The sequence below is a fragment of the Ahaetulla prasina genome, chromosome 4 (assembly GCF_028640845.1).
Source record: "Ahaetulla prasina isolate Xishuangbanna chromosome 4, ASM2864084v1, whole genome shotgun sequence".
Lineage (NCBI taxonomy): Eukaryota > Metazoa > Chordata > Lepidosauria > Squamata > Colubridae > Ahaetulla > Ahaetulla prasina.
The window spans coordinates 111,129,844-111,157,315 of record NC_080542.1 but is presented as its reverse complement, the minus strand read 5'-3'; the positions used below and the strand labels follow the sequence as shown (position 1 = coordinate 111,157,315).

Below are 27,472 nucleotides of genomic sequence, written 5' to 3'. Positions count from 1 at the left end.
CCTGTTATTAGAACACAATAGCCTGCAATTACTGCAGGTTCAAGCCCGGCCCAAGGTTGACTCAGCCTTCCATCCTTTATAAGGTAGGTAAAATGAGGACCCAGATTGTTGGGGGGGCAATAAGTTGACTTTGTAAATATACAAATAGAATGAGACTATTGCCTTATACACTGTAAGCCGCCCTGAGTCTTCGGAGAAGGGCGGGATATAAATGTAAATAAAAATAAAAAAAAATAAAAAATAAAATTTCTAGTAATTAAGTATTAGTATAATAAAATGCTGCCCAATCTTCCCTACTACTACATGTAGTTTTAAATTTCTCATGTCTACTATGCATTAATTAGACTGAGTAAGTTGGATTTTTCTTCTTGCCTTATAAAAATTCAAGTGGGCACGACACAGCTGGGAAATCACTCCTGTAGAAATACATAAAATTCTATTTTTTATTCACATTGAGAATCAGGACCATGAACAGCTGTCATTTCAAAAAATGTTCATTTAATTGTGCTGTTGCTTCAGCTACATAGAAATGTCCTTAAAAGTGGATGAACCAGAACATTATAGCACTGGCACATATTATTTTTTCAGGATTCTGCATCCTTTAAATGAAACATTATATGTGGCTAAATGGGAATCCTTAAAAAAAATTCCTATTGTCATACTGAAAATGCTATTGTGCTACTCTTATAACAAGACAACCATGTTTTGTTCTGAAGCACTTACCAAAGATCCAGGTTAAAAAGTAGCCAGGGTCAAATCAGACACCCGTTTCTCTGTTCTGAGACATTTTCCAGATGTCAATTATTCCAAACATATCTCTGAGTCTCCTTGCTATGCTAATCAGCCTTGCCTTTTCATTTCTTTTAAATCTTTCCACCTTGTTCCCTTATTCATTCAGCTTCCTTTTCTATTCAGAAGGATTCTTGAAGGCTCCACCACATAAATCTCCAGTGAGTTCCCGATCTGAGTTGCTTTAAATAGCTTAACTTTGTATGGCCTGAAGCTACATAATACTGCAGTCACATTAAAGTTAAGCAAATCTAAATCTAGACACTGCTTAAATGAAAAACATTTAGGAATGCAATACATTGCCTTTTGTTACATAGAATAAATTTGAGAAATTATAATATTAGTATATAACATAAGAGAGAGACATAAATCTAATTACCAATCTATCATTTTACCAAATTTATTCAAGTGTATACCCAATTCAAGTTTTTCCTCCATCTTTCTTACTGCTTAGTAGATCATTTCTCTCAAGTTTTGAAATATGCAGAACCTGATAGCATATGAGTGCAGTAATTTCACCAGCATTACTTGTATTATCCAGAATTGTACTAACAAGTGGGTGACATCAAGTTTGGGAGAGGTTTCAGAATAGAATAACAGAGTTGGAAGGGACCTTGGAGGTCTTTTAGTCCAATCCTCGCTTAGGTAGGAAACCCTATACCATTTTAGGCAAATGATTGTTCAGTCTCTTCTTAAAAATTTCCAGTGTTGGAGCATTCACAACTTCTGGAGGCAAGTTGTTCCAATTAAAACAAGCTAGATTTTAAATTTGGTTTTAATTGGGTTTTAATTGGCAAGTTGGTTAATTGTTCTAACTGTCAGGAGATTTCTCCTGGACCCGGCTGTTTTAGGTAATTATCGTCCGGTCTCCAACCTTCGCTTCGCGGCGAAGGTTGTAGAGAGTATGGTGGCATATCAGTTCCCCTTGCACCTGGATGAAACTGTCTATCTAGACCCGTTCCAGTCCGGTTTCCGGTCCGGTTACAGCACGGAGACGGCTTTGGTCGCGTTGGTGGATGATCTCTGGAGGGCCAGGGATAGGGGTTGTTCCTCTGCCCTGGTCCTATTAGATCTCTCAGCGGCTTTCGATACCATCGACCATGGTATCCTGCTGCGCCGGTTGGAGGGACTGGGAGTGGGAGGCACCGTTTATCGGTGGTTCTCCTCCTATCTCTCTGACCGGTCGCAGTCGGTGTTGACAGGGGGGCAGAGGTCGGCTCCGAGGCGCCTCACTTGTGGGATGCTGCAGGGGTCGATTCTCTCGCCCCTTCTGGTTTACATCTACATGAAACCGCTGGGTGAGATCATCAGTGGTTTCGTGTGAAGTACCAGCTGTATGCGGATGACACCCAGCTGTACTTTTCTACACGGACCACCCCAGCGAAGCTATCGAGTGCTGTCCCGGTGTCTGGAGGCCGTCACGGGTCTGGATGGGGAGAAACAGGCTCAAGCTCAATCCCGCCAAGACAGAGTGGCTGTGGATGCGGCATCCCGGTACAGTCAGCTAAATCCATGGCTGACCATCGGTGGCGAGTCATTGGCCCCGATGGAAAGGGTTCGCAACTTAGGCGTCCTCCTGGATGAGCGGCTGTCTCTAGAAGATCATTTGTGGCCGTCTCCAGGAAGCGTTCTACCAGGTTCGCCTGGTACGCCAGTTGCGCCTTTCTGGACGGGATGCCTATGCACGGTCACTCACGCACTCGTGACGTCTCGCCTGGATTACTGCAATGCTCTCTACATGGGGCTCCCTTGAAGGGCATCCGGAGGCTACAGTTAGTCAGAATGCGGCTGCGGGTGATAGATGGAGCCCTCGTGGCTCCGCATAACACCCATCCTGCGCAGGCTGCACTGGCTGCCTGTGGCCTTCGGGTGCGCTTCAAGGTTTTGGTGACCACCTTTAAAGCGCTCCATGGCATTGGGCGGGTTATTCTGGGACCGCCTACTGCTGCGAATACCTCCCACCGACCGTGCGCTCTCATAGAGAGGGTCTCCTCAGGGTGCCGTCAGCGAGGCAATGTCGTCTGGCGGCGCCCAGGAAGAGCCTTCTCTGTGGGGCTCCACCCTTGGAACGAACTACCCCCTGGACTCCGTCAGCTTCCGGACCTTCGGACCTTCCGCCGCGGGCTTAAAACATACTTATTTAATTGTGCAGGACTGAGCTAGATTTTAAATTTGGTTTTAATTGGGTTTTAATTGGATGTTTTAATTAACGGGCTTTTTGAATAAGTTTTTAAACTGTTTTTATACTGTATTTATATGTTTTTAAATGCCTGTAAACCGCCCTGAGTCCTTCGGGAGATAGGGCGGTATATAAATATGATTAAATAAATAAATAAATAATAAATAAATAGTTCTAGGTTGCTCCTCTCCTTGATTAGTTTCCACCCATTGCTTCTTGTCCTGCCTTCAGGTGCTTCAGAGAATAGCTTGACTCTGTCTTCTTTGTCGGAACCCCTGAAATATCAGAACACTTTTATCATGTCATCCCTAGTCCTTCTTTTCATCAAACTAGACATACCCAATTCCAGCAACGTTCTTTATATGTTTTAACCTCAGTCCCCTAATCATCTTTGTTGCCCTTCTCTGCACTTTTTAAGAGACTCTTTCTAGAATGGTTTAAAAATTGAAGATGATAACAAAGTCCTGTAAGACTTTGAATATCCATTTTGCCTCTTTACTCTGCAAATAGTAAAATCTGCTCCCACTTCCCCAAAACTACTCTATCCTGCCCACTGTATGGGCAAAAAATGAACTTTCTGAACCCTTGAGTTATAAGAAATAAAAAAGCACAAAAGCAATCAAAGAAAGATAAAATCTACTAACATTCCTAGTTTGCGAAAAACACTAGTATGCTAATAGTTTTATTTAGGATTTTATTTATAGAGCCTACAGGCACCATAGATGTGCAATTAGATGACACCCAATGTTCACATCCAGCACACAGAAGTCAGGTGCCATTCATGTCCCTTGGGTTTAACACCTTTGGAATATATTCAATTCATCGTTGTTCTGGAGAGTGGATTTTCAAGAAAAAAAAGTAAAGGAAAACCAATTTATTTATTGTATTTTTGCTATCCTTTTGCTCCGAGAAATAGTGTTTGTCTAATATTTCATCTTCACAACAATCTTAAAATACAGGATAGCTAGGTGTAACAGACATGTTCAGTCATCCAATGAGTTTGGGGCTGAAAATGCCAGGAGCTTAGATCTCTTTGACCATAATTTATTGATCTAAATCTTAATTACATCATAATCAGCATAATTCTACCCTTTTGACATAGAAATGTGTTAAAAAAACTTAGTATGTATGTATGTATGTATGTATGTATGTATGTATGTATGATATATATATATATGTATGGATATATGTATATATATATAATTAAAACATTAATTAGAATTGTTTTCTAAAAACAAAATGAAAACTATTTATATTTGCAATTCAAATTAGCTTTCAGTTGTATATGTAAAATATTTTTGCTGACATTTACTCCACAGAATCAATGTGAAGTTACTATAATTATTTACTGGGGTAAGACTTTTGAAAATGGACTTGAAATTACTGTTTGGATCCACCTGCGGGCCTTTACAGCCTGACTGCAGCTGAGAAGATGAAACAGCAGGAAACCTATTCAGGCTGATCCAATTTAGATATGTTAATTTTATCTTACGTGCTTGAAAGAAACATCATGGCACAGCATAATTTGCACCTTGAGTTCTAAGAAATAATATTTCTAATCTAATAAAAACATGCCTCTATTGTTCATTATCATACTTACTAGCTTTAATCTAAACTACTGCTCACTTGCAAACTTCATCCTTCAGACTCTATCATAAAAAATTAGGAGACCTTATAGACCTTTTCAGAACTATAACTGATTGCTAGAGAACAAATTAAAACTAATGTATTCACAACCATTTAACAAATACATGATCACCCATAGAAGATCACAGAATACCTGCATCCATAACTTCTTGGAAAGCAACTGCATGAAATCATGATCAGAAGTAGAAGTACAATGCTGTTGATTTCTCTCAGTGGCTTTTGAAACCATCAAAACTAGTGACTACCTAGAAATGGAGCCCTGATTTTCAGCAGTTCTTCTCCAAACTATGAAATCTTGCTCAGTCCCAAATGTCAAGTTATGGGGTCCTATAGTGATGTATTTTATCACACTTGCTATACAAACACATTGAGTGAATTCATCAGAGGAGTCTGAGTTTGGTATTATCTTTCCTTCTCATGAAAATAGAGAAAGTCTGGGGCTCAAGTAATTCTGAAAGAGCAGGTACAGAGCTTTGATGTCCTGCTAGATTCAATTATTAGTCAAGGCCAAAATGGTCTCTCCAACCCAGAGTACATTTAGTATGTACACTACTACTGGTATGTCAGCTGCAGACAGGAATGGCAATATTGTATGGACAGTAGTCCATGCTCTGATAACCTTTCAGTTAAACTACTTCAGTGTTCTTTATATGAGTCTAAAGATGGTACAGAAGCTGAAAGTAGTACACAAGGCAACAATGAGGTTATAATCTGGAACATTTTTAGAGCCCATGAGACACTAAATGAATTCTACTGTATTTTACTAATCAGACCTAAGATCTTGTAATGATATTCAAGGTTCTACATCAGGGATATCAAACTCTAGACCCACAAGCCGGATGTGTTACATGCTGGCCATGCCCACCCCTGGTTTAGCGAAGGGGAGAAAGTTGTGATACATTATGTGACAACATGTCGTCGCGAGTTTAACACTCCTGTTCTACATAGCTGAGAATTTCAGTATTTGAGAACATTCCTCCCAGTATGTACCTGCATATTAGGATATCCTCAGCACCCCATATTTGAGGGAGGTGTTTTGTGGAGATGTAAAAGAAGATGTGCTTTGTTGGAGTATCCTCTGCTTTGAAACATTTCCTTTCTGGAGGCTGGGCTGATATCAAAAGCATCTGTTTTTCAGTGGTAAAGATCTGTTGTTTTCCATCTGCATTCAAAGCTTAACCACAGCCTCACCATATCCTACTGGCTTTGCTAAAAATCTGTGACCTTCCATTATTGTATTTTGGTTAGTAGTATTTTAGATTTTTAATATACTGCTTAATTTTAACTTATGTTTACAAATGTAGGCGGGCTATAAATGTTTCAATTAATTAATTAAAATAACTCCCTTTCGAGATTCAAGGACTTATATATAAAATACTTCAAACTATCTCTTTACGATCATATTTAATTAATATAATACATATTTATTTTTCACGACTTTAAATTAAATTCATAGTAGTGCTGATTGTCATCTTTAAAGCGTTGCATAGCATGGAGCCAGGTTACCTGCAAAACTACCTTTCTCTGAGAGTATCTGCTCATTCCATCAAATTAGGTAAGGTCCCTTCCCTTAAAGGTTGACATCCAAGGGGGCTGAAAGTGCACTTTCTCAAGAGCAGGTTCTGCCCCTGAGATCCAGCAGATTTCTCTAGCCTTCTGGAAGGCCTTTAAAAGCTGGCTATTCTCCAAGTATTGAGTGAGGCTAGAGCCCAGTGCTTGTTGTGTTACTGGGGACTGTTTCTTTGGAGTACTTGGCTAATTTTTTTTTGTGGGGGGGAGAGATTTTGTGGGGTTTTTTATTGCTCCTTAAATGCTTTTACTGTTGTGGTTGTGAGCTGCCCAGAATTATGGAACACAAAACTACACATATTTCCTAACTAAATAAATAAATCTTCCAAAGACGGTAGGAGTACAGTATAAAGGTAGACCATATTATAAAAGCTGTAGATTCAATCTCTGCCACCTTTAAGTAGGGCTAGAAAAATGTCCATCTAAAAACATACTACCAGTCACTTTAAACAAACAAACAAAAAGTAGATAGATCAATCATCTCCATCAGTCTGATAGCTATTAGCTAGGGATTTCATTCCATCTCCTTTTATCATCATCACAAGTCTGAAATAAAACCAAAACAACAGAGCTGGCTCAAGATCAATTTCTAAGCTTTATTTGCAGTCATCTGGGCACCAATCTTTGAAGGGAAAATAAACCATAAATTATACATCAATAAAAAAAAAAGTTAGGTCTGTTCTAATTCCTAACTGAAAATACTGAACATGAACTACACATGTGACAAAATAAAGAAATGTGAGAATAACCTAAAACATAATTCTATTTTCATTATTCCCAAAGTCTGCATAAGTTTACTTTTGCCAGGACATATGTTAAAAACAAGCATTTCTGTTTTACCACAATGTAATTACTTCAAATACATAATTGATCACTAATACAATATATGTTCTGCCTATCTATGTTAACAATATATTATATTTTACATTTAAGAAACTTCAAAATGTTTAAGAAAATATATTTTAAAAAATAATTGTTACAAATTAAAACAATTTGCATTTTTAATAGAGATTACTCAATATACAGTTTTAGTAGCAGAGGATATATGAAACTCCGGGTTGAACTGAGATTTCTAAACTTGACCATGGTGAGATAACACCAAGAATTTAGCAGATTTGGGTCCTGTCCCCCCCCAAAAAATCTATTAAATTGAATTGAATATTCTTAGATACATGAGAATGATATAGTAGGCCAATAGCAATAATTCACATAGATGTAAAATTATGTTGATGCATATAATGAGCAATCTCGATTAAAAATGGCAATTGTATCTGAATCTACTCTTATTCGTCCCATTCCCCTTGCCTTCAAAGGCCCTATGCAAACCCAAAAAAAAATATTACTTAGTCACAGTCTATTCAGTTATTAAAACTCAATAGAAAATAACTGTTTTAGGTGTTGGATATGATATGGACTTTTCATTTTTTTTTAAATTTTTATTTATTTGAGAGACAGCCCTATTGGGGCAGTAGTTAAAGCAAGCCAGAAACCAGGATACCATAAGTCCTGTCTTACGTACAAAGCCAATGAGTAACTTCAGCCCAAACATTCTTTCTCAGCCATGAGTCCTTCGGGAGAAGGGCGATATAAAAATCGAAATAAATAAATAAATAAATAAATAAATAAATAAATAAATAAATAAATAAATAAATAGGAAGGGAACCTTGGCAAGCCATGTCTGAAATCTTGCCAAGAAAACTGCAGAGACTAATTCAGAGTCAACCTTGATTCAAAGGAACATACCATCACCCCCCCCCCCAAAAAAAAACACTTCAAAAGATAGAAGAAAATTTATGGGTTTTGAAGACTAAGATACTAAGATGTTTTCAAGTCCATTAGGAAAAATTACTTGTTAGTCTAAAATAGGGGCCGGTTTAGCTCTGCCTGGTAAGGCCTGTTATTAAGAACACAAAGCCTGCAATTACTGCAGGTTCGAGCCCGGCCCAAGGTTGACTCAGCCTTCCATCCTTTATAAGGTAGGTAAAATGAGGACCCAGATTGTTGGGGGGGCAATAAGTTGACTTTGTAAATATATACAAATAGAATGAGACTATTGCCCTATACATTGTAAGCCGCCCTGAGTCTTCGGAGAAGGGCGGGGTATAAATGTAAACAAAAAAAAATAATAGGGATGTACAACCTTTAAATCATATTGGGAACAATAGTGCAAAAAGTGAGCCAATCAAAAGGTGGGTGACGAAAAAGAAGTAAGCTCAAAATCAATGAAATGCTAACAATTTTATTTAGTTGTATTTTGCCTTTATTATTTTTACAAATAAGTCAAGGGGATAAAAATATCAAACACACCTTCCTCTTCCTATTTTCCTCACAACAACTCTGTGACGTAAGTAGAGCTAAGAGAGAGTGACTGGTGCAAGATCACCTACTGGCTTTCATGGCTAAGATGGAACTAGAACTCCTGGGGTCCATATTTCTAGCATGCTACAACAACACTGTAAGCCAGTATTATTGATTAGGACTGCCAGTCATTAATATTAATATTGTTAGCATCTTATAAGCACAAAAATAAAGGGTTTGCACTTTCATTAATAAGGAAGGAAAAGTGTCCATGGATTTCTACTCATTCAAGCGAACTAAAATGGATTACACCCCAAGGTTCTGAAGGAACTGGCAGACGTGATCTCAGAACCACTGAACTATATCTTTCAAAGATCCTGGAGCACAGGGGAGCTGCCAGAGGACTGGAAAAGAGCTGATGTAGTTCTCATCTTCAAAAAAGGAAAAAAAACAGATCCAGGAAACTACAGACCTATCAGTCTGACCTCAATACCGGGGAAGATTCTGGAAAAGATAATCAAGCAACGAATCACCGAACACCTAGAAGCAAACAAAGTAATAACCAAAAGCCAACATGGGTTTGTCAGAAACAGATCATGCCAGACTAATCTTATCGCATTCTTTGACAAAATGACAAAATTAGTAGACCAGAGGAATGCTGTCGATATAATTTACTTGGACTTCAGTAAAGCATTTGATAAAGTAGACCATAACCTACTACTAGATAAAGTAGAAAAATGTGGGTTAGACAGCACCACCACCAGATGGATTCGTAACTGGCTGACCAACGCACTCAACGTGTAGTCCTCAACGGAACTACATCCACATGGAGGAAGTATGCAGTGGAGTACCCCAAGGCTCTGTTTTAGGCCCAGTACTCTTCAACATCTTCATCAATGACTTGGACGAGGGATAGATGGGGAACTCATCAAATTTGCAGATGACACCAAGCTGGCAGGAATAGCCAACACTCCAGAAGATAGGCTCAAGTTACAGAAAGATCTTGACAGACTTGAACATTGGGCGCTATCTAACAAAATGAAATTCAACAGTGAAAAAGTAAGGTTCTACATTTAGGCCAAAAAACAAAATGCACCAGTACCGTATATGTGGTACCTTGCTCAATAGTAGTACCTGTGAGAGGGATCTTGGAGTCCTAGTGGATAACCATTTAGATATGAGCCAGCAGTGTGCAGCAGCTGTTAAAAAGCCAACACAGTTCTGGGCTGCATAAACAGAGGATAGAATCAAGATCACGTGAAGTGTTAGTACCACTTTATAATGCCTTGGTAAGGCCACACTTGGAATATTGCATCCAGTTTTGGTGCCACGATGTAAAAAGATGTTGAGACTCTAGAAAGAGTGCAGAGAAGAGCAACAAAGATGATTTGGACTGGAGGATAAAACATATGAAGAACGGTTGCAGGAAGTGGGTATGTCTAGTTTAACAAAAAGAAGGACTAGGGGAGACATGATAGCTGTGTTCCAATATCTTAGGGCTGCCACAAAGAAGAGAGTCAGGCTGTTCACCAAAGCACCTGAGGGTAGAACAAGAAGCAATGGGTGGAAACTGGTCAAGGAGAGAAGCAACTTAGAACTAAGGAGAAATTTCCTGACAGTTAGAACAATTAATAAGTGGAACGAGTTGCCTTCAGAAGTTGTGAATGCTCCAACACTGGAAATTTTTAAGAAAATGTTGGATAACCATCTGACTGAGATGGTGTAGGGTTTCCTGCCTGGGCAGGGGGTTGGACTAGAAGGCCTCCAAGGTCCCTTCCAACTCTGATGTTATGTTATGTTATGTTAAAATGTTTACAAAAATTTTATGTAGAAAATAGGTTTCCTGGAGAAGGTCTTTCTATTTGGTTGCTAAGAATCAACACTGACGTGATGGCACAGAAAGTAGGAATCATAAAAAGTAAATCCATTCTGGTGCTGTCATTCATAATATAAAAAGTGGTTTTATATTCTGTAAGCCACCTTGAGTCGCATAGGCGAATAGGCGGCAATATAAATTCAACCAACCAACTAACCAATCAATCAATAAGATCCCTTCAAAAAGATTTCAACTGTATGTGGACATATTTTAAGTACCTAGACATATTTTAACTATTACACTGACTCTAATGGACAATTTGTATTTGTATCATTTTCATTACAGAATAAAGAAATTTACATTTCCACAAGGAGAGCAGCAGTTTTGGTAAATTAAAATTAAATTATGGATGTCTTGAATTATATCAATCTAGTTGCTTTTAATATTTATAATCTTAAATAAAACACAATGCTTATTCTTTCCAACCCCATAAGACTGTGGAGCAATACCAGGCAAGGTCAAGGTGGATATGCAGGCAGTAGTTTATACTGACACAAATCAAATTAAAGTGGGTGCGAACGTATGTGTATAAGGAGAGAGACAAGGAGGGAGGGAGGGGGGGGGAGAGAGAGAGAGAGAGGTATTTAAATACAGTCTGTACATTAATAAAAGAACAATATTGGCAATTACAATAGGACATATTCAAATAAAGTATTCATCAATTGTATTAAAAATTGTCACATTGTTTCCCCTAAGAACTCCTGAGTGAGTGAATATTTCTATAGGGACAAACAACATTATAATTTAAAAAATCAAATGTTTTTAATTTTTGAAACATAGAAGTAGCTTCTCAAAAAAGTTGCCTATTACTATATGATTCTTGGAAATCTTGTTCTAATGCAAGAAAGCTATTGCTCAAGAAATTGCCATTCAGATCTTGATCAGCTTATCCAGTCAGAGTTATAGAAAAAGAACTTCTTGTCTTGTAAACATTTGCGTTATATTATAATCCACAGCTTTGGTGATTAACAGTCCATAAAGAGATTTTAAGCAAAGCTATCAGTTTAATCTAGCAAGGCTTTCTATCCAGAATCTCAGAAAGAATCAGATGGTTTTGGTAGTCAGACATTGATGCAGCCATATTTTCTGAACCAACATAGTGAATTTTTTAAAACCCCAGAGAATTAAAGCCCCATTTACTCCATATGTGATGCATCATAGGGAGAAAAAAGAAGAGAGATTTCATGTGGAATCATATATGAAATAACATGCTGTTTGCAATCTCCAATAATTCATCTGCAGAGCACAATAGCAAGGGCACATTTTGGGATTTTCATTGTCTTCATAATAAATCATTGTGAAAATCTGTTTTCCAATAGCTACAAACAAGAAACTGCTTTAAATTTAAGCAATATCTCTCTGCTGCTCCAAATGCATCAACATTTGTAGTGTACTATATTAGATATATGGAATACCAACCGAGCCTTGATATCGCCTCTTAAGTATATTAAGGGTTTAGTTAGAGGAAAGAAAATGCATACTGTGAACAGCATGTGATACACATTTTCTTTACTCTCAACTAAAGCTATCATATACTTAAGAGGTGACAAGAAGGTCTAATTCAAACAGAGCTTTTGGTTCTTGGATGCACATTTAAGCGAGCATTGCACCAAAAAGAATCCGGGGAACACAGGAACTTAAGACAAATTATATAAATCATTACCCAGTGAATCAGTAATTGTTTACTCTATTTCTAGCATACCTTTTTAGGATGGATTGAGTATCTTGTATGTAGGCACCATTCCCCAACCTGATGCCTATAAGGTGTGAAGGATTATAACTCCAGAGATGCTGGCTAGAATTCTGAGAATGGTAATATCAACACATCTGAAGAAAGCCAATATATCACAGAGCAAGAAAGTGAATAAGAAAATTGTAGTTCCTAATGTACAGCTAATCCTCATTTATGACCACAACTGAGCCCAGAATTTATGTTGCTAAGTGAGAAAATTGTTAAGTGAGTTTTGCCCCATTTTACGACTTTTCTTGCCACATTTGGTAAGAGAATCACTGCAGTTTTTAAATTGCAGTTAAATTTAAACTTAAATTAAAACTTAACACAGTTGTTAAGTGAATCTGGCTTCCCCAAAGACTTTACTTGTCAGAAGATCACAAAAGGGGATCACATAAGCCCGGGACACTGCAACCGTCATAAATATGAACCAGTTGTCAAGAATCCAAATATAAATCATGTGATCCCGCAACAGTCATAATTGTGAAAAATGGTCATAAGTCACTTTTCTCAATGTCATTGTACCCTCAAATGATTACTAAGTGAGCTGTTGTAAGTCGAGAACTACCTGTATATATTTCTGTATATACTTTTCCTTGTAATCATATTTTTGCAAACACTTTTTTAAAAAAGTAACTTATTTTTGTATGTGATACACAAATGTGCACATCAATACAGATAATCCTTTACGATCAATTGCTGAGCAAGTGTTCAAAGTTATGATTCCATACATACCCCCCAAGGTACTTATGATTCAGTTCTGAAGTTCAAATAGCCAGGTTTACACACACACACACACAGCCACAGTCACATGAACACAATTTATATCATTTTGTCAAAAAATGGTACTGGAATACCAACATAGAAATTTTGTTTCTGTGGTAGAAGACACTCCCTAAGAGATACAAACCAAGTAAGAGTTTGGAGATAGAATATCACTTCATACCACTGATAATTATGCTGATGTAAAAAAATTGCGATGCATTGCCTCTTCTAATGATTCAGGCTAGTGGTAGTCAACCTGGTCCCTACCGCCCACTAGTGGGCATTCCAGCTTTCATGGTGGGCGGTAGAAGTTTTGTCCTATACTGAAGCAGTTCCCTTTTTTTAATTTAATTGACTTTTAAAAAAATTTCATAGCATTATGTAAAAACATTTTCATTAGGTTTTCATAAAATTCCCCATGACATTTTAAATTTCTGAAAATATACTATTTGTATTGCCTGCGCATAAATTTAGTTCACATTACGTAAGTGAAACTAAATGGCGTTATAGTGCGACCGGAAACAAAAGAGCCTCATCCCAAAATAGCTCATGCATCTCCCCCCCACACCACACAGCTGTAACAGACAAGCAGAGCCGGTAGCCAGTGCCCCTCCCCAAACCCAATCCACAATGTGCAAGAGGCATGTGCAGATGACGATACACGGCGCATTACTCTGGAACTGGTGGATGGTTAGAAAATTTTACTACTAACAGAGATACAAAAGTGGGCAGTAGGTATAAAAAGGTTGACTATCCCTGATTCAGGCTGTTTAACACCAACAGACTGTAATTAAAATAGGACTGCTAAGATTCAAGAAAGGATTCCACTCAGGAAACCAAAGTACTTTTATTCAAGGAAAATATAACCCACAAAACAGTCCAATGCAGGCAATAAATGTTTGACTATCCTGAACACAGGGAGGGAGGGAGGGAGGGAGGGAGGGAGGGAGGGAGGAGGCAGGGAGGAAGAGGGGGGAGGGGAGGGAAGTCCCACTTTTGTTTCATACATTGGTTGAAATCCTAATAGAAATCCTTGAAGGAAAGATATATTAAACAGAACTTAAGGAATCATTTAATTCAATATAAAGTGTCAAAACCAAGGAAATGAGAAATTTATGATTCCCTTTGGAAAAACCATTTGCTTTTTATTCATAAAAAAACTGTCAGGAAAAAAAAAAGCATTTTCATGCCAGGACCTGTTTGAAATCCTTCAATTTTAATTAATTAGTAGCATTCTATCATGGTTGAAAACTGTCAGTTGAATTCATAAAATCAATAGTGAAACTTCCAATACAATTTCAGTCATAGTTTTGAGTTTATATATTTCTCCATAATCAACAAAAGCTTTAAAAAAACAATAAATTTTATTTTGTTTGGTGTTTACTTCTCAGTTAAAATCTCTTGCGGTAGTAAATGTTATAATTATTGATACTACCTTCTGTAATTTAAAGTGTTCCATATTATGTGAATAATAATTCAGCCATGGTGGTGCAGAGGTTAGAATGCAGTACTGCAGGCTACTTCTGCTGCCGGCTGCCAGCAGTTCAGCAGTTTGAGTCTCACCAGCTCAAGGTTGATTCAGCTTTCCACCCTTCCAATTGGGTATGAGGACCCAGATTGTTGGAGGCAATATGCTGACACTGTAAACTGCTTAGAGAGGGCTGTGAAGCGGTATATAAGTCTAAGTACTATTGCTATTATTTTGCTAACCGAAATACAGTAACGCCTTTTGTGTAAAAAGCATCATATATGTAAAGGAATATAGCTCTTTTAGATGCCATGATCAAAACAGAATTTGTAAAAACTTATTTGATTGATTACTGTATTGGTATGCTTAATCAATAATGTTTTATTTCACCTGTGTTGTTTCATAGTCATGGCCTCTGGCTATAACATATGAAAAGTACTGTTCATGGAATTATTATTGATTTTAGCATGTAAAATACCTCAACCTCAAGTTCTATGATCTGTACTGATAAAATTCTAGATTCAGAGATCTTCAGATAAAAGTAATCTTAAACAGTAAAAGTCTACCATACCACACAAATATAGTATTCAAAAGTATAGAGGTAACTTTGCCCCATTGTTGTGTATGAAAAGAACAAAAAGACACTCCTTTTATTCCATCTTCCAAAACTATGTATCTGGAAAGTGAATTGCTCCTCAGAATGTTGATGGAACAGCACATATTAGTGCTCCTGAAAGCAACTGGCTTCCTTTGAAATAGTAGAATCTTTCCAACAATTTGCTATTGTCTTCTGTCATCTACTGCCCGCAGCAGCTGTCTCACTCTCCTTAAGAGTCATTGACTTGTTCAAAGAACAAAAAGTGAACATTTGGTTCTGCTAATATGAGATTCTTAAGAAATTAGATGTCCTGTGATAATGGATGATCTCACTCAGAGTTTCATGTAGATCTCAAAGAGGAGTAGAATACCAGGCCTATAATACCCCACAAAGGAGAAGCCATAAGCTGGACCTCCCTATTAATTGATTAGGACTGGCTTTGCATGAAGGATATGAACCAGGGCAGAACAATGTCATTCACTCTCAACTCTTTAAATCGATTCAAAAGGATACCAGGGTCAATGTTATCAAAAACTGCTGAGAGGTCAAGGACGACAAGGATGGATGCACCATCTCTCTCTCACTCCTGCCAGAGACCATCCATAAGTACTTACGGGACCGCCTGCTGCTACCACATGCCTCCCACCGACCCGTACGCTCCCATAGAGAGGGACTTCTCAGGGTGCCGTCCGCCAAACAATGTCGGCTGGCGGCCCCCAGGGGAAGGGCCTTCTCTGTGGGGGCTCCCACTCTCTGGAACGAGCTTCCCCCTGGTTTACGTCAAATACCTGACCTTCGGACATTTCGTCGCGAACTGAAGACCCATCTTTTTATTCGCGCGGGGCTGGCTTAATTGGATTTTAAAAGGGAATTTTACAAATTTTAAATGGGGTTTTAATTGATGATGATTTTTTAATATCAGGCTAATTTTGAATAAGTTTTTTAAGGGTATTTAAATTGTGTATATTTGTATTGTTGTTTTTATTTTGCCTGTACACCGCCCTGAGTCCTTCGGGAGAAGGGCGGTATAAAAATCAAATTAAATAAATAAATAAATAAATAAATAAGTGTGACCACTGCAGCTTCAGTTCCATATCCAAGACGAACCTGATTGAAAAGGGTCCAGATTATCCATTTCCTCAAAGGAGCTCTGGAGCTGCAATGCCACCACATTCTCAGCCAACTTTCCTAGAAAGGAAAGGTGGGAGACTGGATGAAAATTGTCCAGAATGGTGAATTCCAGCGATGACATCTTGAACAGGAGGCACATTAGCCAGAAACATCCCTTAGACAAAGATGAATTCACAGTCTCTTGGACCCACTTGCATGTCACCTGCCAAGAGACCTTAACTATCTAGGAGGGACATGAATACAGATTTGAACTCCTCAGGATCCTGTCCACTTCCTCAGGTCTAACAGACTCAGACCATTCCCAGATAACTGAGTAAGTCTGTTCCCTGGGCATCTCCATAGGACTTGCACGATACTTGGAGTCCAACTGAGAATGAATCTGAGTGATTGTATTCTCTAGATGCCTTGAAATTTCCTCCACATGCCCCTAGATATGGATCCCAAAGGTTCTCTTCCCAAGAATGGCCTGAGTGACTCTAAACAGGGCCACTGGGTGGTATTCTGAGGATGAAATGGGAAAATTCACCATGGCTAACTCACCACAGCATTTCCTCTAGCCATCTTGCTGCAGCCAACTTGCATGAAACAATTCACCCCAGACAATTCCATGAATTCAGCACAATAAATGTTCTCTGCCAGTGTTTCTTTGACATTATTTCCATTGACAAAAATTGAAATAATGTCAAAGAAACAATGGGAGATAACATTTATCATGTTTATGGCAGTGGCGAGATGGCCATGGCGAATAGGCTGTGGTGAGATGGCCATGGCGAGTAGGCTGTGGCAAGTTGTTCTAGACCCTTCTGAGGATGAAATAGGAGTGGAGAGGTACTGAAATGCTCTTATCACCACAAGGTAAACCTTAATAGTGGTTTAATAGCAGTTTAATTCCATTGCATTCCTGGTACAATAAAGAAAATTGCTATAGTGAAGCTAGAAGAAGAATATTTCTAACCAGGCTCTTTCTGGTTTATTTTGGATAGAGTTGTTGCAATACCAAAAACTTGTTTACTGTTTGTAATGCAGTACAAGCATGTGTAAGCATTTGTCTCAATTTTGCAATTATTTAAGGAAATTAAGAGAACTGGCTAAAAATCTGAATAAACAGATCAATATTGCTTATGAGGCATGTAGTTCATTGCAGGGCAACCAATAATAACATTTAAATTTGCAAAGCATTAAACAAATAAACAAAGTAATAGCTCATTTCATGACAACCTCCTTACTAATTTTATAATTATCTCAGAAGATGACATTTTAAATACTTACAATTTAAATGTATGAGTTTTAAAATCTTATTTATGTATTATCGGCCTGACCCTGAATAATGTAAAATGATTCCTATAGTATAAATTTGGCTCAGAGTTAGTATGCTTATTCATCTGTTTTTAAAACCCTGTACTTAACTTCCACAGAGAAAGCTGCCAGACCAACTTTAAAAATCAATGGTATGATTATCCCATCATCTTTAGATACTCCAGTAAATAGAGTATAGTAAAAGGATTAGATGAGAGGACGCAAGAAGCAAGCTTCATAGTTACTTAAAAACTGCTAGAATGGAAGCAGTTGAAGGAAAGGAAGAGCTAAGTGTCTAAATATCACCTTCATAACACTTCTTTGAACAGAGCTTCTTGTCTTTCCTTCATCTCCAGTCTGATAGAAAATATGTTGCTGTTTTACTGTTGATGGAGAAGGAGAACGAGAAGGAGAAGGAGGTAACTTCTCAGAACTGCTTTCTGAGTGCCTCTAAATTCCTTTGATCCCTTTTTATAATTGGATCAAAATCAAAAACTTTTATCAGCTACTCATTACACATCAACTGGCCTCTCCTATCTTATTCCATTCATGCTGGATAAATCCATAGGAAGATAACAAACACAAAATCAATTGTTCTTCATTATGCTGAATTCTTTCCCTATTTTATACTCAATACCGTGTTTTTTTATCCTATTGTGATCATAATAGATCTTCCTCTGGGTTTCACCCAGTATGGATGGAATAAGATGAATGAGGCCAATTGATATACAGTGAGTAGCTGATAAATCTTAGTTCTTGACTCTTAGAGTTCTGCAGGATTGAGAAACTAAAAGTCAGTGGAAAATTACAAAACATTGACAATAATGTCTGTTAGGAAATAAAGGACCCAAGGTATATTATGTCTTCAAAAACACTTGGCCTATGTAAAAGATCAATATTTTCTAGGTGGAAAAATCCTGACATAGCCTGCCTTCTCCTTCTATCATGTCTGGACATTCAAAAATATGCTCACAATCTTTCTATTGATTTGTTTTCCAGATATGCTATTTTTATAAATTTATTGATGCAATTTTATGCAAATATTTCTCTTAATCCTGATCTATATTGGTCTCTCTCTTTCTCTCACTTTGGTTTAATTTTCTGCTTTTTCTTTTTAGTCTCTATTGCTTTCCATTCTAAAGCTTACACAATGCTCAATGGTTTGCCATCTATTACCATTGATATGAGCAAATACAGAAACCATCTCAGAAAAAGGAAAAAAGCCTTAGTAGAATAAAAACAGACATATAAAGTAACTAAAGTAAAATACCAGATAAGAGTTTACTGGAGGAATCAATGACTCTTTTAGTCAAGTAGGTCTTGTCTGATTAATCACCTCCATTTCATTCATTCTTAATGAGTTATACTCTGTTTCCCTGATTCCTGTGTCTTAATTTTTTTTTTTCCTACAGGAACTATTCTTCATTTTATGCCATGTAAACCAATTGTCTTCAAGGCAAGCTTTTGGAACTGCTGCATTAAAAATAAGTGAAAATCTACTGCTTAATTTTTTTTCCTTACCAGTTTCATAACATAATGAAATAATTATAATTCTATGTTATCTTGTATTAATTGTTTTCTTAAAAAAATGAAACAGCTTTGTTGTCTTACAAATTGTAGTAATTTGGTTGAGGCTGCAAATCAGCTCTATATTGGGTGGAGGTACATATGTTTATAGCATTCTGTTGTGCTATGAATGTTAACTAAACTGTCCCCCATGAATTCAGCATAGGGCTTTGTTTTAGAACTTGGGACAAGCTCTCTTTGATTAGCCTAATTTGTGTTTGAAATAAATTGTGTTCTTATTATACTGGAACACAGGAATTGTTTGTATTATCTCAAGGCTGCATCTTGCTAATAGAAATAGCTGTTTATTGCGTGAACTAATTTAGGTCCACAACTACCCATATTTTGTTCTTAATGTTGGCATCCTTGTTCTACTTATTTAAATGCATCTAAGGAAATGAATTTGTTTTGCCCTGCAGAGATTGCAATCTAGAGATCTTGAACATACGAATCTTTTTACCAGAAATGCTTTCAGCTGTATGAACTGAGAGAAGAGATGAGTGTTCATTTTGCCTTTTGTCAATACAGCTCCTCTATGGCTAGGATCAGAAGCATTGCTGATAATACCCATCTATATATATTTCCATCTGGGGTGAAGGTAGTGATGCAGTGGATGGCCTTTCATGGTACCTAAAGGCTGTGAGGGTCATGAATGGGGAAAAATAGACTTCAAACCAAACCGTAGTAAGATATAGTAGCTGTAGGTGAGTCCCTCTGTGTTCAGGTCTTGGATGAGGTCTTAGTACCCCAGACAGACCAAGGCATAACTTGTAAGACCAAGATTAAAAGTTATGCCTGGTTCCTGCTCAAAGAGCAGGTGGCAGCCATGGCCAGGGTGGTCTTTGCCCAACTTTGCATTTAGGCAGGGAAGACATGCTACAGACTCCATCAATCACACAGCTTTGACTGGCAGGGGTCAAGAAGAGGCTTTCTCTGCCACTGCATCTGCTTTATGGAACATGCTGCCCTCAAAGTTGGGGAAAGACCTCTCTATCTCTTGGCCTTCTATAAAGGGGCCACACAGCAATGGGGCTGGTGGGTCCTTGAGACTCCCCTTCCTGTATTAACAACTGCTAATCTTTCTACCCACTGTCCATTTTTTTTGTAATTGTATAATGTTTTACATTTTTAAAAAATTATTAACCTTAAATTATTTGCTTGTTAAAGTTTTATTATATTGATTAAATTGCACACCATCCAGAGTCCCTCTACCAGGGAGATGGGAGTTTATACCGAATTAAAGAGACCATGAGAAACGTCTTAGCCCACCTCACCTAGTTGTGGCAATATACAGTGTATCTCTACATATACACATTTTCTATCTCTTAGCACTGTTTTCACTTTCTGCGACCGAACTAAAAACAATAGTTTATACCTGAACATTGAAGCAGGATTAAGTATCACCATTTGATTTGATTTCAAGAAATGCTGAATACAAATAAAAAAGAATGAAAGAGAAAGAATATTTAAACCTATAAGATGAAACCTACAGCCACTTGCTTGTCTCTTACTTGGATACATATTTTCAGAAGGTGATGTGAAAAAATTACAAGATTCTCTTTAGAGCAGGGGTGTCAAACTCTAGGCCCATGAGCTGGATCTGACCCACAGGGTGCTGAGATCTGGCCCGCAGTGCCACCCTGGAAACAGTGAGGGAGCAACCTGCATGCAGCCCTTGGAAGCTCCATTTTTGCTGGCAGAAAGTTGCAGGCCATTGCAGCCGGAAACAGAACTCGGGTGGCCATTTTCACTGGCAGAGCACTCGAACCATCATAGCCCCCCATCCCGACACAAGTGACATCAAGCTGGTCCCACCCACCCTGGTCCCACCCATGCCAGCCCCCCCCCCCCAAGGTTAAACACAACCCTGATGCAGCCCTCAATGAAATCAAGTTTGACACCCCTGCTTTAGAGGGATAATAATTCCAGGCAAGTAATTCTACAGCTTAAGCAGGGGTGGGTTTCACTTACCTTTGCTACCGATTCGCTTGTGCATGAAGCTTCTGCGTATGCGCAAATCGTATTTGATGATGTCCGTGTGGATGGGCGGAGACTCCCTCTGCTGCTGATATGGTTCACCCGAACCGGTGTGAACCAGTAGCAATCCACCACCGAGTTTAAGAGAGGCTTTTGACATATAAACAAATTATTGTACAGTTCATTCATGTGCTTTTATTCTATTTTCAACTTTTTTTGAGTTGGGCTATTAAGTGGAATTTTATATTTGTGGTAAAATGAATTTTTGAGAAGAGGAAAAGTCCTTTACGCAAACAATATTTTTTGTCATATTTCAGGTCTTTTAGCCTTGATGACTATGTCTTACACTTCTGTTGAAATGCTTAACTACAGGTAGTCCTCAACTCACAACCATTCATTTAGTGAGTATGAAGGCAATACTGAAAAAAAATGCCTTATGACTGGTTTTTCACACTTATGACCATTGCAGTATCCCCATGGTCATGTGATCAAAATTTGGATACTTGGCAACTGGCATGTATTTATGACAGTTGCAGTGTCTGATCACCTTTTGTAACCTCCCGTCAAGTAAATTCATTGGAGAAGCCAGATTCACTTAACAACCGTGTTAGTAACTTAACAACTACAGTGATTCACTTAAAAACTATGGCAAGAATGGCATAAAATGGGAAAAACTCACTTAACAATGGTCTTGCTTAGCAACAGAAAAAATGGGCTCAGCTGTGGGCATAAGAGAAGGACCCCTTGTATCAAGGATGGGTTCTAATTTTTTTTACTACCGGTTCTGTGGGTGTGGCTTATTTTGTGGGCGTGGCTTGGCAGTCATGTGACACTGGGCATGGTTTGGTGGTCATGTGACTGGGTGAGAGTAGCTTGGCCGTCATGTGACTGGGTGGGCGTGGCCAATAATAATAAATAATAAAAATGATAAACAAAGTATACAGAACAATAAGAGATACCAAAAACCAAGTTTCACACTTTACACACACACACCACAACACAACACAACACAACTGACTCACACACAAGCAGGAACCTCACAAAGCCACAAAAAGCTCAAAAACCAAGTTTCACATTTTATACACACACACAACACAACACAACAGACTCACACACACAAAATGCCACATACAGCTTTGTGAGATTCTGTAGTGTGAAACACTACAGAAACACACCAAATCTCAGAAAGCTGCACAAATATTTTGTTATTTTATTTAAATTTTATTTAAATTTTTTAGATCGGGGTCTCCAAACTTATAACTTTAAAGTTGTGGACTTTAACTCCCAGAGTTCCTCAGCCAAAAGAGCAATGGATTCCAGGCAGATTTATGGACTTCAACTCCCAGAGTTCCTGGGGAACTCCAATCAATTACATTAGCTGCAACTGATTCTGCCTTCCAGACAATGTAACTGATTGGAGAGCCAAAGGAAAGTGAGGAGCTTGCTTAATTAAGTAAGTGAGGAGGAGGGATTAGGTGGGGCAGAGAAAAAAAGTTTTTAAAATGCTCCTCTGAAGATCCCTGCTCAGCCACATGATCATCAGAAGGGTGTTTTTTTTCTTTTAAAAGCCCCTTTTTGGCTGAAGAAAAGAGGCTTTTAAAAGTAAAAAAAAAAAAACCTCTGATGATCAGAGAACCCGTTTGGGGGCATGGCCAGCCAGCCATTACCACCGGTTCTCCAAACGCCAGCAGAGTTTTACTACCAGCTCTACAGAACTAGAGAGAACCGGGGGCAACTCACCACTGCCTTGTATGCACTAATATATTGTAATACTGTCACCATATGAAATGCCATTACGTTATAGTATGAATATTGCTATGCTGTATTATACCTATCATTATTAATGCTTTTTGTTAACTTGTTGTATTTGTCTAGGATATGACTGACCATTTATGAATGATAGAGCATTTCAAGACTATTTGAACTAGATCTTGAAATTTAGCAGACTAATTCTAATAGGTGTTAGCTATTTCAGCATATGGACAAATTCTAAAATGAGTTTCTAAGAAATAATAAGAAATTGTTCTCATCACAAGATTATTACTGAAATAACAGTTTGTTCTCACAGAAACACAATGAAGCAAACGCAATAAAGGAGAAAACTTGATAGTTTTGAGCAGTTTGCATAAGAAAAACATTGAAATTTATTAGATGTTCCCAAACAGATTGAAATGTAATACTTTGGAGCCCTCACAAAAATTTTGCACAATTGTCATCTTCTCTTGCTTTTTCTACAATTCATACCTAACTTAGTTGGCATGATTTGTGTATTTAAGAAAGAATTACATTTTTACTTTAAAAAGTGTACAATAAGTTTTTAAGCTCTATTTCTACATATTCTAAAGGTAAAGGTAAAGGTTCCCCTCACATATACGTGCTAGTTGTTGCTGACTCTAGGGTGCGGTGCTAATCTCCGTTTCAAAGCCGAAAAGCCAATGCTGTCCGAAGATGTCTCCGTGGTCATGTGGCCGGCATGATGACTCAACGCCAAAGGCGCACGGAACGCTGTTACCTTCCCACCAAGGTTGTCCCTATTTTTTTTACTTGCATTTTTACGTGCTTTCAAAACTGCTAGGTTGGCAGAAGCTGGGACAAGTAATGGGAGCTCACCCCGTTATATGGTAGCGCTAGGGATTCGAACCACTGAGCTGTCGACCTTTCGATCGACAAGCTCAACATCCTAGCCCCTGAGCTACCGCATCCCCATCTACATGTTCTAATATGAAAAGAAAGAGAATATAAATATAGAAAATATTTATAAATATAAATATTTATAGAATATAAATATAGAAAAAGAAAATATAAATAACAAGATGGATTTAATAAAAATATATGACATTTTGGATTTTCACTTCTTTTAAAATTTAAAGTTGTTCTATTACATTGTTCTATTTATTTTATTTATTTTTTTATTTATTTGATTTCTATACCGCCCTTCTCCCGAAGGACTCAGGGCGGTGTACAGGCAAAAAATAAAACAAACAGTACAATATATAATTTAAAATGCAATTAAAAAACTTATTTTAAAATTAGCCTGAAAATTAAAATATACAGTGAGCTAAAAACCCCATTTAAAATTAATTAATAAGAATTTTAAAAATTTGATAAAATTCAATTTAAGACAGCCCCGCGCGAATAAAAAGATGTGTCTTCAGTTCGCAACGGAATGTCCGAAGGTCAGGTATTTGGCGTAAACCCGGGGGAAGTTCGTTCCAGAGTGTGGGAGCCCCCACAGAGAAGGACCTTCCCCTGGGGGCCGCCAGCCGACATTGCTTGGCGGACAGCACCCTGAGAAGTCCCTCTCTGTGAGAGCGTACGGGTCAGTGGGAGGCATGTGGTAACAGCAGGCGGTCCCGTAAGTACCCAGGCCCTAAGCCATGGAGTGCTTTAAAGGTCGTAACCAGCACCTTAAAGTGCACTCGAAAGGCCACAGGCAGCCAGTGCAGTCTGCGCAGGAGCGGTGTTATATGGGAGCTACGTGGAGCTCCCTCTATCACCCGCGCAGCTGCATTCTGGACTAACTGAAGCCTCCGAGTGCACTTCAAGGGGAGCCCCATGTAGAGAGCATTACAATAATCCAAGCGAGAGGTAACGAGCGCATGAGTGACCGTGCACAAGGCATCCCGATCAAGGAAGGGGCGCAACTGCCGAACCAGGCGAACCTGGTGGAAGGCCCCCCTGGAGACGGCCATCAAATGATCTTCAAACGACAGCCGTTCATCCAGGAGGACACCTAAGTTGCGCACCCTATCCTTTGGGGCCAATAACTCGCCTCCAACAGTCAGCCGCGGCTGCAGCTGACTGAATCGGGGTGCCGGCATCCACAGCCACTCCGTCTTGGAGGGATTAAGCTTGAGCCTGTTTCTCCCCATCCAGACCCGTACGGCTTCCACGCACCGGGACAGCACTTCAACAGCTTCATTGGGGTGGCCTGGGGTGGAGAAGTACAGCTGGGTGTCATCAGCGTACAGCTGGTATCTCACCCCAAAGCCACTGATGATCTCACCCAACGGCTTCATATAGATGTTGAACAGAAGGGGCGAGAGAATCGACCCCTGCGGCACCCCACAAGTGAGGTCCCTCGCGGTCGACCTCTGCCCCCCTGTCAACACCGTCTGCGACCGGTCAGAGAGATAGGAGGAGAACCACCGATATTCGGTGCCTCCCACTCCCAATCCCCCCCAACCGGCGCAGCAGGATACCATGGTCGATGGTATCAAAAACCGCTGAGAGGTCTAATAGGACCAGGGCAGAGGAATAACCCCTGGCCCTGGCCCTCCAGAGATCATCCACCAATGCGACCAAAGCTGTCTCCGTGCTGTACCCGGGTCGGAAGCCGGACTGGAACGGGTCTAGATAGACGGCTTCATCCAGGTATTGGGGTAGCTGTCGCGCCACAGCACTCTCTACAACCTTCGCAACAAAGCGAAGGTTGGAGACTGGACGATAATTACCCAAAATAGCTGGGTCCAGGGAGGGCTTCTTGAGGGGGGGTCTCACCACCGCCTCTTTCAAGGCGGCAGGGAAAACCCCTTCCAACAAAGAAGCGTTGATAATCTCCTGGAGCCAGCCTCGTGTCACCTCCTGAGTGGCCAGTACCAGCCAGGAAGGACACGGGTCCAGTAAACATGTAGTGGCGTGAAGCCTCCCCAACAGCCTGTCCACGTCCTTGGGAGCCACAGGGTCAAACTCATCCCAAATGGACTCAACAAGACGTGTCTCCTCTCCCTCGCTTGGATCATCCCAATTTCGGTCCAGACCATCCCGGAGCTGAGCGATTTTATCGTATAGATAACCACTAAACTCCTCAGCACGTCCCTGCAACGGGTCATCCCGCACCTCCTGATGAAGGAGGGAGCGGGTCACCCGAAACAGGGCGGCCGGGCGGTTATCTGCCGACGCAATGAGGGTGGAGGCATATGAGCGCCTCGCCTCCCTCATTGCCACTAGGTAGGTCCTAGAATAGGACCTAACTAGTGTCCGATCAGCTTCGGAACGGCTGGACCTCCAGGTGCTCTCTAGACGTCTTCTCCGGCGTTTCATCTCCCTCAGCCCCTCGGAGAACCAAGGGGCCAAACGAGATCTGCGCCGGGTCAGAGGTCGCAAAGGCACGACACGGTCCAAGGCCCCAGCCGCGGCCCGCTCCCAGGCCGCAACTAGTTCCTCAGTCGTGCCGTGGGCCAGATCCTCAGGGAATGGCCCAAGCCCCGCCAGGAACCTCTCAGGGTCCATCAGGCGCCTGGGACGGAACCACCGTATAGGTTCCGTCTCCCTGCGATGGTGGATGGCGGTTCGGAAGTCTAGTCGAAGGAGGAAATGATCGGACCATGACATCGGTTCTGTTACTAAATCATCTAATTCCAGATCATTTAACCACTGTCCAGAGATATAAATCAGGTCCAGTGTGCCTCCCCCCATGTGCGTGGGGCCATCATTTACCCGAATCAGGTCCAAGGCCGTCATGGAAGCCTGGAACTCCCGAGCTGCAGTCGATAACAAGCCAGCCGATGGCAAGTTGAAATCCCCCATGACTATAAGTCTGGGGGTCTCAACCGCCACAGAGGCAAGTACCTCCAACAGCTCGGGCAGGGCTGTGGTCACGCAGCAAGGAGCCAGGTACGCGATCAACAAGCCCAACTGATTCCTATGGCCCCACCTCACATAGAGGATTCACAACCGCAATCTGAGGAACAGTGGCCTCCTCGGCTCTAGATCTTCCTTAATGACAACCGCCACCCCCACCCCTACCTTGGGCCTCGGCTGATGAAATGCTCGAAACCTGGAGGCACAGCTCAACGAGGGGAACCCCCCCTCCGGACCCAACCAGGTCTCCGTAATGCCCATAAGGTCCGCGGACTCCCCCTGAATAAGATCACAAATCAGGGGGGCTTTATTAGCCACGGACCGGCATTACATAACATCAACCCAAGATCCAGGCTCTGAGGATCATGGCTGCCTGAGGAACGGGTAGGGACTGAGGGGCCGGGGCACGTGATCGCCGTCAAACATCGGGCACGTGCTCCCAACACTCCATACGCCCCCCCCCTCCGCCCCATCTGCCCCTCCCACTTACTGTACAGATTGAACAACCCTCTAGTCCTGGAACAGAACCTCCCCTGCCTTCAGACCAGATGTAATAATGTCGCGAACAAGCACAGGGCTGGATCCTCCCGACGGGTTCTCTCCCCTACCGTCAAATCCTCCCCTCCCAATCCTTAAAATCCCCATTAAAACTCCCCTTAAAATATCTATTAAAACAGCTAATTAAAAAGCCCCTAAGCCTCCTATTTTTAGCATGCCACCTCTCGGGGCTCCAAAGCCCGTCCTCAAGGTGGGCCCTCAATAATATGGAGGGCCAAACCCGCGAGAGAGGGACATCTCGCAGGGCAAGAAGGTCAGCCACAGTAAACGTTCGCATCACAGAGAAAGTCCGGCAGGAGGCCCATCCCGGGCCGGTCAAGATGGTAACAGATGATACAGTGACCACGACCAGTCTGTCCTGATGGGAAACAGTCAATGGTGATCCTTGTGCGGTAGAGGACAAAACCGCTCACTCAGTCAGTTCACCACCCCATATAAAT

General features: G+C 40.2%; 1 protein-coding gene across 3 annotated transcripts in view; it reads right to left on the bottom strand.

The window, feature by feature from the left end:
* Positions 1–27,472, bottom strand: part of THSD7A (thrombospondin type 1 domain containing 7A) — a 302,477-nt gene that overhangs the window by 243,503 nt on the left and 31,502 nt on the right. For 2 of the 3 annotated variants that reach the window (XM_058181256.1, XM_058181257.1), the window contains exon 2: positions 20,886–21,041. The exons of the other annotated variant lie outside the window; for it this stretch is intronic. The gene's annotated coding sequence lies outside the window, so the exon portion shown is untranslated. The remainder of the gene's footprint in view (positions 1–20,885; positions 21,042–27,472) is intronic. 3 annotated transcript variants of the gene reach the window in all.